This window comes from Notolabrus celidotus, chromosome 2, assembly GCF_009762535.1.
Source record: "Notolabrus celidotus isolate fNotCel1 chromosome 2, fNotCel1.pri, whole genome shotgun sequence".
Lineage (NCBI taxonomy): Eukaryota > Metazoa > Chordata > Actinopteri > Labriformes > Labridae > Notolabrus > Notolabrus celidotus.
In genome coordinates, this window is record NC_048273.1 from 14,724,098 (window position 1) to 14,741,406 (window position 17,309).

The window sequence follows — 17,309 nt, forward strand, 5'->3', positions numbered from 1 at the left end:
TAAATTGGGAATACCATCATGTTGTACTTTTTGACAAATCATTCAAATTGACCTCTTTTGGCTTTTCCTTTGCAATGTTCATAAGAGTGACACCATCAATGAATTGTTGAGCAGGACCTCTTGAAACAAACCAAGTTTACATAACTATGGATTGTTTGATTTCTAGATTGCTAAAAATGAAAGTGCTTTTTGATTGATGTAATTATGTCTGTAGTTAAAAATAAATGTTTTAGTTTTGATTCAGAGGGAAGTCTTCAGAAGTTAAAGTAGAGTATTAGACTTAGATTTATGACATTGTTCAAGCAGCGTTTTTGTACTTTACCATGAGTTGTAGCAGATGAGATGAACTACCGCTACCTCTGGCAACTCGTTAGTGCTAAGCTAATTACCGGTGCTTTGGTATGGGTGGGGTGGGTTTTAAGATGTGAAGGGAGGAGCTAGGCTAATGAGGGATTAGACAGAGGTTGTTACCCTGTTTTCTTTTGATGGGATTACTGTGGGCTATACGCTGGCTGGCTTTTTATGATGGTCGTTCTGGTGTCATTGGAAACGACATCAATTCTTCAGGCCTTGGGCATGAGAGGGTGGAGATGGGATAGAGAGAAAGAGACAGAAATAAAGAAAGAAAGAGAGAAAGAAAGAGAGAGAGTAAGAAAGAAAGAACGAAAGAAAGAAAGAGAGAGGATTCTGTGAGGTTTAGTCAATTAACCCCTTCTCTGCACTGTTGCTGCTCCCTGCTATCACCTCGCACTGAGACACGCACAGCATTAAAGGGAAGTTTCACCACAATAAACTCTGCAGTAAGAATACTTGTGTTTCACATTGAAACATTTCCAAAGAGTGTGTGAAATGCTGATGTGCTCCCCATCGACAACTTGTGAAAAATAACAGAGTAAAAAGGTATACATGCGTTGAGAAATATTCATATCATTGGTTGTTGTCATGGTAGCTCAGTTCTCATTGATATGCATACCAGCTTATAATTTCAGCTCTGGTGATTCTCAGAACAGGATGAGTCACACCCACCCGACTTCACCCTCGATTACTTCTCTTTCTCAGAGATGACTTGTGGGGACTTGTGACTGAATTTATCTACATTTGGAAGACAAAGTATTTACTGAAAGTATACTCTTCACACCCTTAAGTCACATTGTGCCTTTTAATTTAAAGGCTGTGACAATAAATACTTGGTAAACTGAAAAACTCATAAAAGTAACAAATAGAAAGACATCACTAGTATACCTATATGAAGGACTCCATTCTTTATGTTAATACTCAACCTATCATGAATCTATGAACACTGTTTATATTTACCACCCATGGTGACCGACCAGGGCAAATGATCTGCAGCAGCCCGAACAATCTTTACTAGGAGTCACATGCTTCAAAATGCTCTAACAAATCCAAAACACGTACAAGAGTCCAAAACAAACACAACAGTGGAAACACACTGCAAATGAAAAAATCATACTGCAACAAGCTGAAAGTGTCAGGAGTTGATGTTTAGTTTAGTTTTCTCCTTGTTTCATGCCTTGGTTCCTCCCTGTGTTAATTCTGTGTTAGTTTTTCTTTGTCTCCCTTGTGTGTTTTATGATCCATGTCTCTTGTTGTATTTTCATGTGTTTCTTACTCTTGTCTTTTGTGTTTCCTGTTTTATTTTGTAGTTCTTTCTCCCCGTGTTTCCAGTTTAGTTACTCCCTGCTCTTGTGTCTTTCCCTCCCTTTTTGATTAACCTGATTTGTTTCACCTGTGTCCTGTAAGTTTTGTTTATACCTTTTTGTTCTTTTATTATTAAAACCTGTATTATTTCTGCATATGGGTCCTCCTCCGTTTTCCCCATTGTGACAGAAAAAAACGCATTAACAGAAAACGTACTGTATATATGCGAAATCAAGATTTTTTAACCAAAGTTCTCCAGTCCTGTAGCGGTGCTAAGTGAAACAGCTTTATTATTGACATGACAGAGATGAAGACACTGAAGTTTTAGTTTGGATTGGAAAGCAACAGAGTTTGATATCAGGGAGTTCTTTCAACATTACTGTAGCCAGGAGGTATAAAGACAGCCTGAACCAGACACTGGCACCAGCACTGGTAGACATGGTAGTAATGGGAGAAGAGTGAGAAGAGGGGTCTGTCAGGCATAATGCTTTCTTTACCTAAGGAGACCTTTTTCAGTCATTCATTACGTGGACTAACTTTAACATTACTCCCAGTTGACTTTAATATTACACTACTGCTTTGACTCTACACTGTAGCTAGCATCCTGTAGTGACCTACGCCACTGTGAGCACTACTACTACAACTACTACAACTACTTGTGTGTTGGAGTGTCCAGGTTACTCTGCAACACTTGGCTTCAACACTAATCACAAATACATCTATGCTATTCATATCACCAGTTTCCTGTCCCACTTTGTTGTCTTCTTCTTCTTCATGCAAATGGCAACTGAATCTGATCATATTATGTTGAAGTTGGAGCTGATAAATGTTGAGCAACAGTTTATCATACTGCAATTATTGTCACGAAGAAAAGAATGGAGATGTCAGAGGAGATGGACTGTATGGCCACTGAATCAGTGTAGGTAGAGGACAATAACAGCGGTAGGGAAAGTCTAAATGCATCAAATATGATGCTACCAGTGAACCAATCACAGGGCTTGCGGTCTGCTTTGTTACATCTGACATGTAATTACATTTTGAAGGAGGTGCATGTCATTGTACGTACATATATATACATCTAGTGTTGGGAAAGTTACTTTTAAAATGTAATACATTATATATTAGTAGTTACTGTCATTTTAAAGTAATTAGTTACATTACAATATTACTGTCTCTGAGTTGTAATGCGTTACACTACTTTTGAGTTACTTTCACCAAAATGACTGCAGAAGTATGACTAGCATTCTAAAAAGGTAAAATATAGTTTATTGAGCTGATTATAAATCCAGTGAAGGGTGATGTGGTATAGCATGATGACTGTGTAGGCCCTAAGGCTACTAATAACTTAATATAATAGGCACAGTGAAGGCTCATGGCGCAATACAATAAGTAACAATGACCAAGGACTCCTTGACCACTATAGGGTATAATAGAAATCATCTAAAGACCAGGCAGTGTGATTACAGCCATCAGACCCATATCTCTTATTGGTCTAAGACAGCCCCAGGGGTCATCTGATCACAGACACAGCCATTGATTGTTTGACCGTCCAAAACATGGCAGCCTTCTATTAGCTCCATGAACTGTAGGAATAATCATATTTCAATCAGATTTATCCATAAATCATGGATTACCTTCAGTTTTGGACGTACGGAATCCGGGTAGTCTCTGAAAGTACACCGATCTTCTCAGAGGCATAGCAAACCCTCTGGATGTCGCAGAAACAAACTGATTACCACCGGAAAGCTAAGCTTCTCACGGAGCGTCTGGTTTTTATGGTAAGTCTCTCTGTGATACGGTTATGATTTTAGATGAGCTGTTATAAAAGATTGCGTTTTCTGTCGATGGTGCCAGTGCCAAGCCTCAGAACGTTAAAATGCATTGTAACGTGCGTTACTGAGGTTTGTAACGGCTATAATATTACCGAAATGTTAATAGTAATGCGTTATATTACTGCGTTACAGCAAAAAGTAATAGATTACTGTAATTGCATTACTTTTGTAGCGCGTCACTCCCAACACTATATACATCTAGCTAGGTACAGGGCTAGGCAAAGTATAAATCTGGTTATAATGCTGCTTTCAACCTCTGTTGGGGTTTGTGTCCATTTTGGCGCCCTCTGTGGTCAAAGCAGTACCTAATATTTTATCAGCATGTTTATGTAGTGTTTTTTAAACAAAGAACCTCATCCCACTTTCTTTGATGCCAAATGTATTGTAATCAATAATCACTGCCATAGAAAATTTAACAAAAAAAAGATGTTGTTTCTGCACAATGACGTTAACCACTACAGCTGACACCTACCCTGTTTCAAGTGTTTAAAACTACAGGATAGAAATAATCAATAATGGCACTGTTGGTCTTGTTTGCTTATGTAGGTCATAAAGAGGAATCAATTTCACTTTGTTTTCTAACCACAGGAGCTTTAAATGATCAATAATTAATATATGTAAGAAATGCATGTTGATCAAAGTGAAATTAAGATTTTCAGGCACAAAAAAACATCTAGCTTACTTATAAACCACCACTGTATACTCATTATGGGAGTATTTGCTTCATTAAAGCGTGTTACAACCATAAGTCAAGTCTGGAAGCACACATTATTTACAGCCATGAGCATGCAGGCCATGTGAGGTCAGATGAATGTGGCACAATGCTTTATGGAGATCAAGTACTGCTGCTCCTGTTTAGATCCCAAAGGATAGAGAGCAGCCAGAGTCCCCGCATGAACCGAGCTTACTCAACAACATGACTGACTTCACTGGTCAATATCTGTATTATAGATGCTGCCTGGAGCTTTACATGAAAGACACATATCTCTGTCTCTGTCGCACTCTCTCTCTGTATTTCTCTCACCATCTCGCTCTCTTTCTGTCTCTCTCTCTCTCTCTCTCTCTCTCTCTCTCTCTGCTGCTCTCTCTCTTTCTCTATCCATACCTCTCTCCCCCTCTCCCCCTCTCTCACTCTGTGTGTTGTGTGCATCGGTGACAGTCTCGTCCAGGGAGTAAATTTGCCCTCTTTGTTTTGTTTTGGGAGGCTTTAATTTTGCTGCTGTTGGAAAATTACCCATAATTGCAGCCTGCAAATGCTTATCCCTCTCTTTTCTCCTCTCCAGCTACTCTCTAGTGTACACTGGCTGTAAACGCCAACATGCACACACATACACACAAACTCACATACAAATACACACATACGGACAAGCACAAACACACATCCTCTGCAGATAAAATGGTTGCTACTGAAGGATAGACACACATTTTCTCACTGTCACACTTGGACACATGGCCACATCGAGACACACAAAGGTTTTCACACACACACGCACACACACTGAGGTTGATAATGAGAGCAGGGAAACATGATTTATGTTTTCATAGTGCAATCTAATTGATTTGATTAATCACATTCTTTCTTGACTAATTAAATTACCACAATAGATTACTGAATATTTGGCCACAAACGTGCCCGGTGGCCATGCTCTTTGTTTTTTTTTTTAACTCTGAGTTTGATCATGTGTTTCTAAAAAGCCACAATCAATGAGTTTTATGGCCAATAAATCATCAAAGATCCATTTCTAAAGCAGACTTTGTGCTTCACAGAACATACTCATGAGAATCCCTTGACACATTTGTCCCAGTAGGAAAGAAAATGCCAGTTTAATCAGCAAGTCAACATAGATGATGCAATATGTTTTCACGCAGATGGTCTGGATTGTGAAATCCACATATGCTTGTAATATACTCTGCAGATTGCAAACATACTTCACTATACTGCTCATTCTTATTTGAATGCATAATCATAAAAAATTAAAGGTAGTAACCATTTAAAGTGAAAATGTAATATTTGATAATTTATCTAATATGTGTCAAGTCCTTGCTCTCCTTTGAAAAAGGTTTGTTTAGCTGACCTGTCTAATCCAATGCATTAGCTAAATTTCTATGGTTGTATCTTTTAAAACTCAATGTGAAACAGTTTGGTGAGTCTTGTAAATTTCACACAAGGTTACATTGGAATAACACTAAAAGTACATCCTTATTCTGAGATCAGTCTTTAATGAACTAGTAGTATGTCCAAGTTTGGATTGGACACAGGCTTCCAAAGTTTGTTATGGGTTTAAAAAAGTAATTAGAGAAGACAGGAAAAAGGAAGGGAAATGAAAAAGGAAAAAAAAAGAGAAAGGAAAGGAAAGGAAAGGAAAGGAAAGGAAAGGAAAGGAAAGGAAAGGAAAGGAAAGGAAAAAACACGAATAAGATGAAATAGCTGTGGCACAACATTCTTACATTGAGTATTGTACTACTACTAATAATAATGCTTCTTTGTTGTATCACAGTATTACATATTAAAATAATAATAAAAATACAATATGAGCTGGGTATTAGTAGAAGAGTGTTTTTAAGCATGATCAAGATGCAAGAAGCACTGAGTAAAGCTGCCAATACACCATGTTGAAACTGCTTGTCAAATAGTCATACAGCTTCATAAATCCCCTTTCACATTTTGAATTTCTTAATCTAAGGGCCGTGTACAACCAGTTTTGTACAGAAACTCACAATCCCACTTCCAACCCCATTTTATGCAGTGATTTGTAGCGGTGTGGATTTTGTTTAAGCAACACAAGTTTGAACTTCTCTTCCTTCTCTTTTTTTATTTGTACCCAAACTTTGCTGCCATTTTTAATTTGAACAACACGTCATATGAATGCCTCTCAGCTGAGATTTATTTTAGCATAACCCAGCTCGAAAATAGCCTGACTTGTAGTCACTAGTATGAGTCAAGTTCCAGAAACACAGAAAGATATATTGACTGCCTTGTACAGTCAATGTTCTATTTTGCTTAGGAAATCTGGCTTGAGGAAGTAAAAGTAGGCAGAGGAGATCTGAACTTAGAGTCTGATTAAGCATCCACAAATTCTGAATGAAAATAATGAAACCTAGGTAAAAAATAAAATCAGGTAATTGTGTTGTTTGGACCTTGTCTGCAGACCATGTTGTCAAGGCAGATCTTAGATTAACATCTCCCTCACTGAGCAAACAACCACAGCGCATGTGACAATAAAAATGTTTGAGTAGTTGGGTTCAGACTCAGAGAAGAATTATACAGTCAAGGTCACAGAAAGGGAGGTACAAAGTTCACGATGAAGCCCAGCTAGTCCCAGACTCACAGAAATACATCATTTGGAATTGCAAAGTTTGCATCCAAGACCTCACGCACTTGATGATGTGACAGAGGATCAGCCCGCAGTGCCAAGACCAAAAAATAGCCTTCAACATGCTATAAAGTAGCTGAGGCAAATGCCATTGGTTTGGCGGCAGATTCCAGTGGTTCCGCATGTACCAGTCACCTCCAAGCTATGCTACCAGCATGCCACTACATTTTTTTTTGTCTTCATCAACGGCTTATGAATTACACTGATGTAAATACAGGATTGTATGTTTCTCATGTATGTCTTACATGTGTATCCAAAGTATGGTCGTTTGGTACCTCCATTATGACATAATGTAGTTCAGCCTTAGCTGCTAGCTAGCCCATTAGTCTAAACTCCACAACCAGTCAGAGTAATCAATAGCAGATAAACTGCAATCCCACATTACATCATTAGGTGCAGTTCAAATACGCTAGTGAAAGCAGCTGACTTCTCATTGACAGCAGCAAGTTATCCATTGAAATTAGTTTTTAAGGGACGGTTTCTTTAATTTCGGATCACAGTTAATCGCTATCAACTCTTCAGGCTAGCTACGGATTCATAAGCAAAGTCTAAACAACATCATAACCTAACGTAGGTACCAAACAACCGTATCTTCGATAAACATACATCCCTTCATTTACGTCATTACATTGCACAAGTTGTTGATGAAGACAAAAATTTGTAGTAGCATACTGGTGGCACATCACTCAGGGGACTGGTACTGCAGTCTAGCCACCGTGCCGTGACATGCTGCAGAACCACTGTCATCTGCCCATGCAGAACTACCACCATGCTTCAGTGTGGCACGACATAGGCAACTTTTCCATCTCGCTGTCACTTGGACCCCCAATCACACTTGGACCCTCAAAGTTTGAGCTGTTGTGTGTCTGCGAGTGCCATGTTTGGGAGTTTGACGTTGGGCATGTGAAGGCAATGATGGCTCTTTACGCTAGCCAGTACAGTAAAGTAAAATGAGGAAATAGCACGCTTGCATTTGGTATTTATGTTGAAAAAGCTGCCATGTGACTACCTGTGACTGATTTTTTTCTGGAATAAATTGCTGCTTTTGTAACACATTTTGAAGCTTAAACACTCCCAGTTAGAACCCAAAGTCAGATAGGTTTACAGAAACTTAGAAAAGGAATATTTTTCAACTTCAACTTAAATTATTAATCAGTATTTTTTAGATTCTCACTATCATGTAACGCCCCTTAATTACATAGTCCAAAAGTCTTTTCAGGATGTAGTTCTCCACCAGTTTCAAAGTTTTGTAGCCCCAAACCAAAGCTACGAAGTCTGATTACGTCACTATGACATCAGGAGGTTATTTTTGTCAGACTTGACAAAGCTTCATCTTGAGCCTCCACAGACATCGTACAGCTGTTATCACAGGCTGAGTAGTATTGGTCGTAATGCAGGGAATGAGAGATCTGCAAACACAAATTCAACTTCACTCTCAACTTTATTCGTCCCTGAAGGGCAATCACCTTTGAAGCAAGACGTGAATATGAGATATGTAAAAATATATACCAAAGTCATAGGTTATATTGAAGGAGGAGAGGAGACACTGCACGTGGACACAGGGAAAACAACAGTGGCCCCAGTTTGACCCCTGACTACTACAGCATTGCATGCAAGAATTAAGTGCAGCTATAAAGAAGCCCGCAACAAATGCCTATCACTGTTCTGAACTCAAATTGTTAGATAGATACAGTTACACAACATAATGTTTCAAAAAAGTAGCTGAAAATATCATTATTGTCATCATTTTTTGTAGAATGTATTGTAAATGAAAACCTCTAATTCTGTTTTGTTCATCCATCCAGCACACAGCAACACAAAGAAATGATCATCCACCTCTCTATCTTTGTTTATGCTCGTGTTCTCTGTGACTATAGATGCTGCTCTGAAATGTCTTCTTGCCATGTTGAGACACCGGGCTGCAGAGAGTTGGTGACTAAGATGGCCGCAGCGCTGAAAATGGAAAAGAAATTCTGTGTGAACTGGTGATGAAAAAAGAAAAAGAAAAGGCTGAGAAAAGGAAAAAGGGAAATACAAGAAGCGCGGGACCTGTGAAGTTTAGAGGTACAGCGGGACCTTATAAAGTGGGCGAAAGAGTGTGAAGATAGAGCACATAAAAAAAGAGCGGGGGATAGGGTAGATTGGAAAAGAGAGCGAAGCCAAATAGAGGACAGATTGGTCTGCAGAAAGTGGAAGGCAGCGAGATGACAGGGAAGGAAAGAGGGAGGACAGAAAAGTGAAGAAGAGAGGGAGAGAGAGAAAGAGAGAGAAAGAGAGAGAGAGACAGACAGGAGGAGAATAACGGGGTCATGGAGTGGTTATGAAACCAACTCTGACCTAATCTGGCGTGTTTATGACTCTGTGTTTTCCTTTTTTTTTCCAGGCGCTGAGATGCAGGCTGGAATTAGGCGGGGCAGTGGCTTAGGATGAGCTCAAAGAGGGAGAGAGAGAGAGAGAGAGAGAGAGAGAGAGAGAGAGAGAGAGAGAGAGAGAGAGAGAGAGAGAGAGAGAGAGAGAGAAACAGAGAAAGAGAGAGAGAGAGAGAGAGAGAGGAGAGAGAGAGAGAGAGAGAGAGAAACAGAGAGAGAGAGAGAAAGACAGAGAAAAACAGAGAGAGAGAGAGAAAGACAGAGAAAGAAAGAGAAACACAGAGAGATGTGAGCATATTGTACCGTCACTTTTTCAAGCTGCTCTGTAGATTTGTTTGAGGGAGCAGGATGAGGTGAGGAGGTCACAGTGGGTCACAAACAGCTTGATTTAGATGCACCCAGCAGCACCTGAGCCTGAATCACTCAACTCCAGCAATCATTAACCAGTGAAGACACAGCAAACAAAAGAAAGACTGCAAGGCAAGTTTCCATTGTAGAAGACCAGACGTGAAAGGGGCTGGCTCAGAGGGAATCCTTGTTTTGTTTGTTTGTTTTATAATTTTGTAAAGTGGAAATAATAACCATGAAGGCTTTTTGTCTAACAAATGAATCAATTAAAGATTAGTTAAAAATCTGTAGCATGTATGGTGCTTTTTTAACTCTACATAGGTTGGGGAAAGGGCAAACACTTTTAAAAAATGTCCCATTTAAATTTGAGTTGTGGGACTGGGTTTTGGTATCAGGAGAGTTCTGCACTGCAATGCATTACCTATGTGTAATTTTAAAGGTAGCCCAGTGTATCTGTAATTTCTAACTAAGACGAAGTTAACATTCTACTTACATGTTAAGGGTTGCACCAGCTACGATAGTTCCAACTTAAAACTTACACCTAGCTCTGAGTAGGTATCAAGCGGCAACCTCTGGTCTAAAAATATGTGTCTAATGCGGAATTGTTTAAAAACTGCAGTTCATCGAGTATCCGCTTGAGGCGGAAGTACCGGAAACCACATACACACCAATTCAAAAAAGACGATCTTTACAGCAGAAATAAGTTACATGTTTACAGCATGGTACAAAAGACAAGTGTAGTCTGGATAGCTCATTTCTCGATCGGCACACACTGTAGGGGTGGTGATTTTTTTCTAACACGGCAATTTCAAAGATATTTAGATTACAAGTCTTCCAATGAGAGGCACAGCTGACGTGATTGACAGGCGGGAACACTGTAGCTGTTGGCTAGGAGGCTCAAAGCCCGCCTCTTTATGTCACAATTGCTCGACAGCAGCAATATGGCCTCAAAACAGCGCTTCAGAAACAGATGGGTGACGTCACAGATATTACGTCCATATTTTATACAGTCTATGGTAGGTAGGCCTATACAATACTCTGTAAAATACTGCTTTTCATGTTGCATTGTTCGGAAGATGCAATAATTTGGAGCATGAGGGGAAGTAGAGGGTTTTCCCGGCTGGTTCTGCTGTTTTCATCGTACTCCTGCCTTCATTTTCCACGAGCAGAGTTAAATTTTGTCTGCTCAATAACTAAGTAGGCCAACCTACAAATAAAGGTAGGTTGTAGCTGATTTCACTGTTCAGTAATACTGTTGTTATTTTACACTAGCTGTAGATTAATTAGCACTTTATGATAATGCTTCATCTTATCTGACACACCTTATGTTTCTGTTAGTCAATAAATAGGACTTAACTGCAGTTATAGTAAATTGTTGGAGGAAATCAGCCATATTGGAAATGCTGAACTCAACCTAACTGTTATAGCCCCCCCCCCGTACAGTGTGTGCTGATGAAGAAATTAGCTCTTCATACAGAACCGAAGCCGTTTTTTAAACCAGGCTGCAAACGTGTTTATTATTGCTGTAAATATCGTCTTTTTTGAATTGGTGTGTATGTGGTTTCCGATATTTCTGCAGCCAGCCTCAAGCAGACGCTCGATGAACTGCAGTTTATAACACTTCTGCATGGGCTTCATATTTTAAGACCGGAAGTTGCCGCTTGGTTTGGATGTTACGCTCAACTAGTTAAGAATAACCTTATGTCCGCATGGTGCAACCAAATTATGAAACAACTTAAAGCAGCTTACAAAAAGCTGATGCAAAAGAGGTTGGACATCAGCTATGCAACATAATGTCTCATTACTGATACCCATCTGTTGTCCTTTAACAATGTTTTAGCTTTAACTGACACCTTTCGAAAGGTGTATCCATGCAAATGCAGCTAACAAATCACTCTAGAGTCTGTCTCTCAACTCATACTCAAATATTGGATGTAAGATCTTTCTGTCAAACTGTTGACAGGAAGCCCTGAAAAGTTGGCCATAGTTACTACATTGACCACAAACTGAAACCAGAATACTTTGGATACTATCTTTTTCCTTGTCATTCAAGTGAATAGTTTGTTTAAAGAAATTACTGTCTGGAAAGAACACACACATGTTTTAAGTGGCTCAAATTTTCCACTAAAACAAATTGACAAGGTGGCAACTAATCAAATTGACGTCAGTGAAAAACTTTGTGACAAAGCTGCGTTAGTTTTACTTCATTTGGTGATTGTTACAACCAAACATAAAATGAACGACACCAATTACCACCACAGTTGTTAATTCTGTTTCATAGTGTTATAAACAGCAGTGTTGTTTTTGCGCCTCCTCAGCCTTCATGTTACCTTAAACTAGATATTCTGTATCTTATCCCTTGGTCATGGTGGGGTCAAAAACAACACACTTTCACCAAGGCAGTGTTTTTAAAGTGCAGGGCAGTTTTGGACATAACTCACAAATTGAAGGATTGTTATATGGACTGTATTATAGAGTTTTCACTCATCTTATCACTGTTCCGCAACCACAGACAACATGAAGCTCACACTTACTTCACATGCAAGTCTTTAAATCCAACCTTAACATGCGTGAGTATGAACAGCCGCCTCTCCCAGCTTCAAACATCTGACAGAAAAATAAGTAAATGTGTGATGTTACCAACACCTCAGGAGCGTGTTCATGACAGCTGATAACACGCTTTAAATCTGATGGGAATTTATCTCATCACAGAAACAGCAGGCTAATTGTACTACTGTAATTTTGGGTACATTAAAATACACATGCTTATTGTTTGGGCTAGATGTATTGCAAAGCTTCAGTGTATGGTTTTGCCCACCATACTCATGAGAGAAGAGCCTTCTGCAGAGCCTGTTTAATTTGAAACACAGTTTGTCAAGAGTGTATGCATTTCCTGTTTTTTAGCAACATCACGTTTTTTATAAAGTAAGCTATATTGTGTAAACTGAGTCAATATCGTCACTTTGAAATACAATATATCATCACAACCTTACACTGAGATCAACATTTTCAACACTTTGAGTTAACCGCTGAGATATACTAATAATAATAATAATAATAATAATAATAATAATAATAATAATAATAATAATATACATTTATTATATAGCGCTTTTCACAGAACTCAAGGACACGTCACAAATAGCACCACAATAAAAGACACAATAAAAGAAACAAGTTCGAAACAGTGGAAATAAAAACATTAACAACTAAAAGCAGTTCTGAAGAGGTGTGTTTTGAGGTGGGATTTCAATGTTTGTAGGTCAGTGGAGTTGCGTATGTGTTTGGGGAGGGAGCTCCAGAGGGCAGGGGCAGCAATGGAGTAAGCCCTGTCGCCCCAGGTTCGGTGCTGGTCCTACAGGGTGGGGAGAGGAGGTTTCATCAGAGGAGCGGAGAGAGAGCACGGGACGGGTTGTGAGGGTGAAGCAGGTCAGTGAGATAGGAGGGGGCCAGGTGATGGAGGGCTTTGTAAGTCAGGAGGAGGAGTTTGAAGTGAATGCGTTGGGGGACAGGAAGCCAGTGGAGGTTTTGGAGGACAGGGGTGATGTGATCATGGGAACGGGAGTGAGTGAGTAGACGGGCAGCTGAGTTCTGGATGTACTGGAGTTTATTGAGGACTTTGGATGATGAACCATATAAGATGCTGTTACAGTAGTCAATTCTGGAGGTGATGAAAGCATGGATTAGGGTTCAGCTGCAGCGAAGGAGAGTAGTGGGCGGAGTCGGCCGATGTTTTTCAGGTGAAAGAAGGCGGTTTTGGTGATGTAGTGACATGCTTTTCAAAGGTGAGGTTGGTGTCAAAAATTATACCGAGGTTTCTAATATGGGTTGATGGAGTCAGAGTGGTGTTATCAAATGTGAGGGAGAAGTTTGGGTGGTTGTGGTGAGGGATTTGGGGCCGATGATGATGATATCTGATTTGTCGCAGTTCAGTTGGAGAAAGTTTTTTTGCATCCAGGTTTTAATTTCGGTAAGACAGTCAGTGAGTGTGGTGAGGGTTGCGGAGGTGATGGATTTGGTGGAGACGTAAATTTGGACGTCGTCGGCATAACTGTGAAAATGGAAACCATGTTGCGTATGATGTGACCAAGGAGGAGCATGTAGAGAATGAATAGCAGAGGACCAAGCACCGAACCCTGGGGGACGCCTTGTGACAGAGGGGCAGTGGAGAAGGAGCAGTTGTTGATATGGATGAACTGTTGTCTGTCGGAGAGGTATGATTTTAACCAGGAAAGGGCGGTGCCAGTTATATTGAGGTGGATTCCAGGCGGGAGAGGAGGATGTGTTGGTTTATGGAGTCAAAAGCTGCGGTGAGGTCCAGAAGGATGAGGATGTTGAGATGGCCAGAGTCTGCAGATAGGAGGAGGTCGTTGGTGATTTTGAGGAGAGCTGTTTCGGTGCTGTGATGGGTGCGGAATACGGATTGAAATGGTTCAAACAGGTCATTGGAGTTGAGTGGGATTGATTTGTGCAGAGACAACACGATCCAGAATTTTTGACAGAAAGGGAAGATTGGAAATGGGCCGGAAATTTGACATAATGTTTGGGTCGAGTCCAGGTTTTTTGAGGATGGGGGTGGCGACAGCAAGTTTGAGTGGTGGAGGCACAGATCCTGGGCTGAGGGATGAATTGATGATTCCAGTAATGAGTGAGGAGATGGTTGGAAAACAGGACTTGATGATATGTTACTGGTCTAGCAGCTCCGGTTAAAAGATACATATTGCTAATATACAAGATATCAGGTTTATAATTTCTCCCATTTTTGAGTGGTTTTCAATCCTCAGAACCAAAGCTGTAAATTAAATGTGTTACATTGTCATAGTGCCTTTCTAGTCTTCCAAACACTGATGGTGCTTTTACACAGTAAGTCACATGTGGGGTTACAAGTTAGTTCTCCATTTCCACAAATTCACACCTATAGAGCATAGACTGTATAAATAATGGACGTAGTATCTGTTACGTCATCGATCTGTTCCTGAGCGCTGTTTTGAAGCCAATTGACGGCGGCAGCCATATTGGAAATGCGGAACTCAACCAGGCATAGTGGGACATAAAGAGACAGTTTGAGCCTCCTAGCCAACGGCTATGTGTTCCTGTCCGGGAGTCAAGTGTCCTTATTGTCCTTATTTGGGCAAAAACTCGTAATCTTAATATCTTCTGAACCATTGTGTTAGAAAAAAATTCCCCCCATGCACAGTGTGTGCCATTAGAGAAATTAGCTACGTAGGGCAAGCCGTTTTTTTGAATCAGGTTGTAAACATATTTATGAATGCTGCAAAGATATTCTTTTTGTAATGGGTGTGTATGTGGTTTTCCGGTGTTTCTTGCAGCCAGCCTCAAGCGGATCCTGGATGAATTGCAGTTTATAACACTTTCCGCATTGGCTTCATAGTTTGAGACCGGAGGTTGCTGCTTGCTATAGATGCAATCTGTGGTTTAGTATTTAGCCTACAAGGATAATTCAACATAACATTTGAACCCAACATTCTGATGAGACAGTGCGAGATTGACTCACTTTACCTCTGAGCCAGGCCTGCCTGTTGTAGGACATTTATATGACAGGAAATGTGGAGAATATAGAGTGGGTTGATGGATGAGTTGAACAGCAACCCCTGTGATGGACACATGGCTTTAAAGGCCAAGCCAAACCAACACTGAATGATCCAGTTAGTCCGTGATGTCTAATACAAGTTCTACAGTGGTAACAGGGAATAATCCAACAGTTCATATAACTTTGATTCCTGATAGAAGAAAATTATTTAAGCGCTTCTAACCACAACTGTTCTCATCATAATGACAAGAAGAACACGATTACAGCCGTGAAAAACCCTGGAAACAGCAAGGTACCATGTCTGCCAGTCACTGGTGATGGAGTAGTTCTTAAATCTGTTTCCTGAGAACATAAGAAATAGAGCCCTGCCTGCTTTTTTGCATTAAAATACCTCCATAATTTGTAATGAAACACGATGAACTCACAAACTAAGACAAAATATTTTAAAGCCAGGAGGTCATAACGTAATCTAACCGAAACAGGACAGACTGGAACATGCTAGGCAGCATTTTTGCCATGACTGCAAAGTCATCATAACATTGTGGTAAGTGGGTTATCGTAACAGTGACATACTGTATGTTGGAGAGGCACCAAATGTTCCCCTGTTCACGTGTCATCACAACCTCTCATCACTTCTGATTATATCAGCCGAGGGATCATGCCAGCCTCGTGTAATATAAACCCTGCCTTGTGCCTTGTTTGAGAGCCGCAATTCATTAATGAACTTGATAGTGGGAGTGTGTGTATATATATGTGTGTGTGTGAATGTCAGATGGAGAGAGGGGAGAGTTTCTTATTTATCTTGTCTATGATAATTATTAAGAATACATTTAAATACATGAAGATATTCATGTGGAAGTGTGTGTTTTGGTGGGGCCAGTTTCCGTGACATCAGAAAGGCTCACTAAGTGGGCAGATTGTCCCTGAGAAAGTCAGAAAAGGGCTTTGTTTTAATGCTTTTTCTTTGTCCTCTTCTGCACGCATCTGATTGCATTACAGCATGGCTCACAGTTGTCTGTCTCCTTTACTGCTACTGAAGACAACCTAAACAGAAAACACCTCTAAGGCTTGATGTTTTCTGATGCAACACAGACACAAAATACTGAAGAAAAACACAAAAGAAGGGAACATGCACCCTGCTGGAAAATTCAGATCTGTGTCAGTACTTATTTTTTCCCCCCTACTTTCAATATTAACCTTCAACCCTTTGTTGCAGTATGATAAAATGTCTGTCGTTCTTGTATGATGTGCATACACAATGGGTGGTTTGAATTAATGTGTATCACGGGCTGTTTCCTGCAGGAAAAAAAGGCCAGCTAACTACCTTCAGCTTTTCAGTCTTCTCCCTTACGGGGCCTCTTCAACCCCCACCCTCTATTCTTACACACAAACGCACTAAATCTCTTGCTCTTTCCACCTCTCTCTCTCTCTCTCTCTCTCTCTCTCTCTCTCTCTCTCTCCCACACAAACACACACACATGCACTTACGCACAACATGCACTTACACATGCACATACACACACACATGCAAAAATGCACACATTTCCTGTGCACACAGTCTGTATGACACAGGAGAACACATTGAAATGCTTCTACACATACACACGTGCAAACACACACAGGCACGCACACATTCCTACCAGCTCGGCTGAGACGGTATGTGAACAAACCACATGCAGGGAGAGGTAGAGAAGGCCGAGCCACCACTCTTACTGATTACTGCAGGAGAGGAGAGCAGAGGAGGCTGCTGCCAGCTCCTCTCACAACGACACACATGCACAAGCACACACACAGAGACACATACAGATACATTCATAGAGAAACTATAAATCTATGCTAGCTGCTTCACTTCAGAGGACTGAACATGTGTATTACCACACATTGAGCAGTCTGATGCTCGATCAGAGAGATACAATCAGAAGAACATTTGTGCAACTGCACACACACACACACACACCACACACACACACACACACACACACACAACACACACACACACACCACACACACACCACACACACACACACACACACACACACACTCACTATGTATATACCCCGTTGAGTCCTCTCCAGTCAGAGTGTGACATACATCAATGCTTTTACTGCTCCACTCTCGACAAACAGTTACACTGGCTCCCTTCTTCCACACCTCTGCACCCTCTTAACTCCTGTTC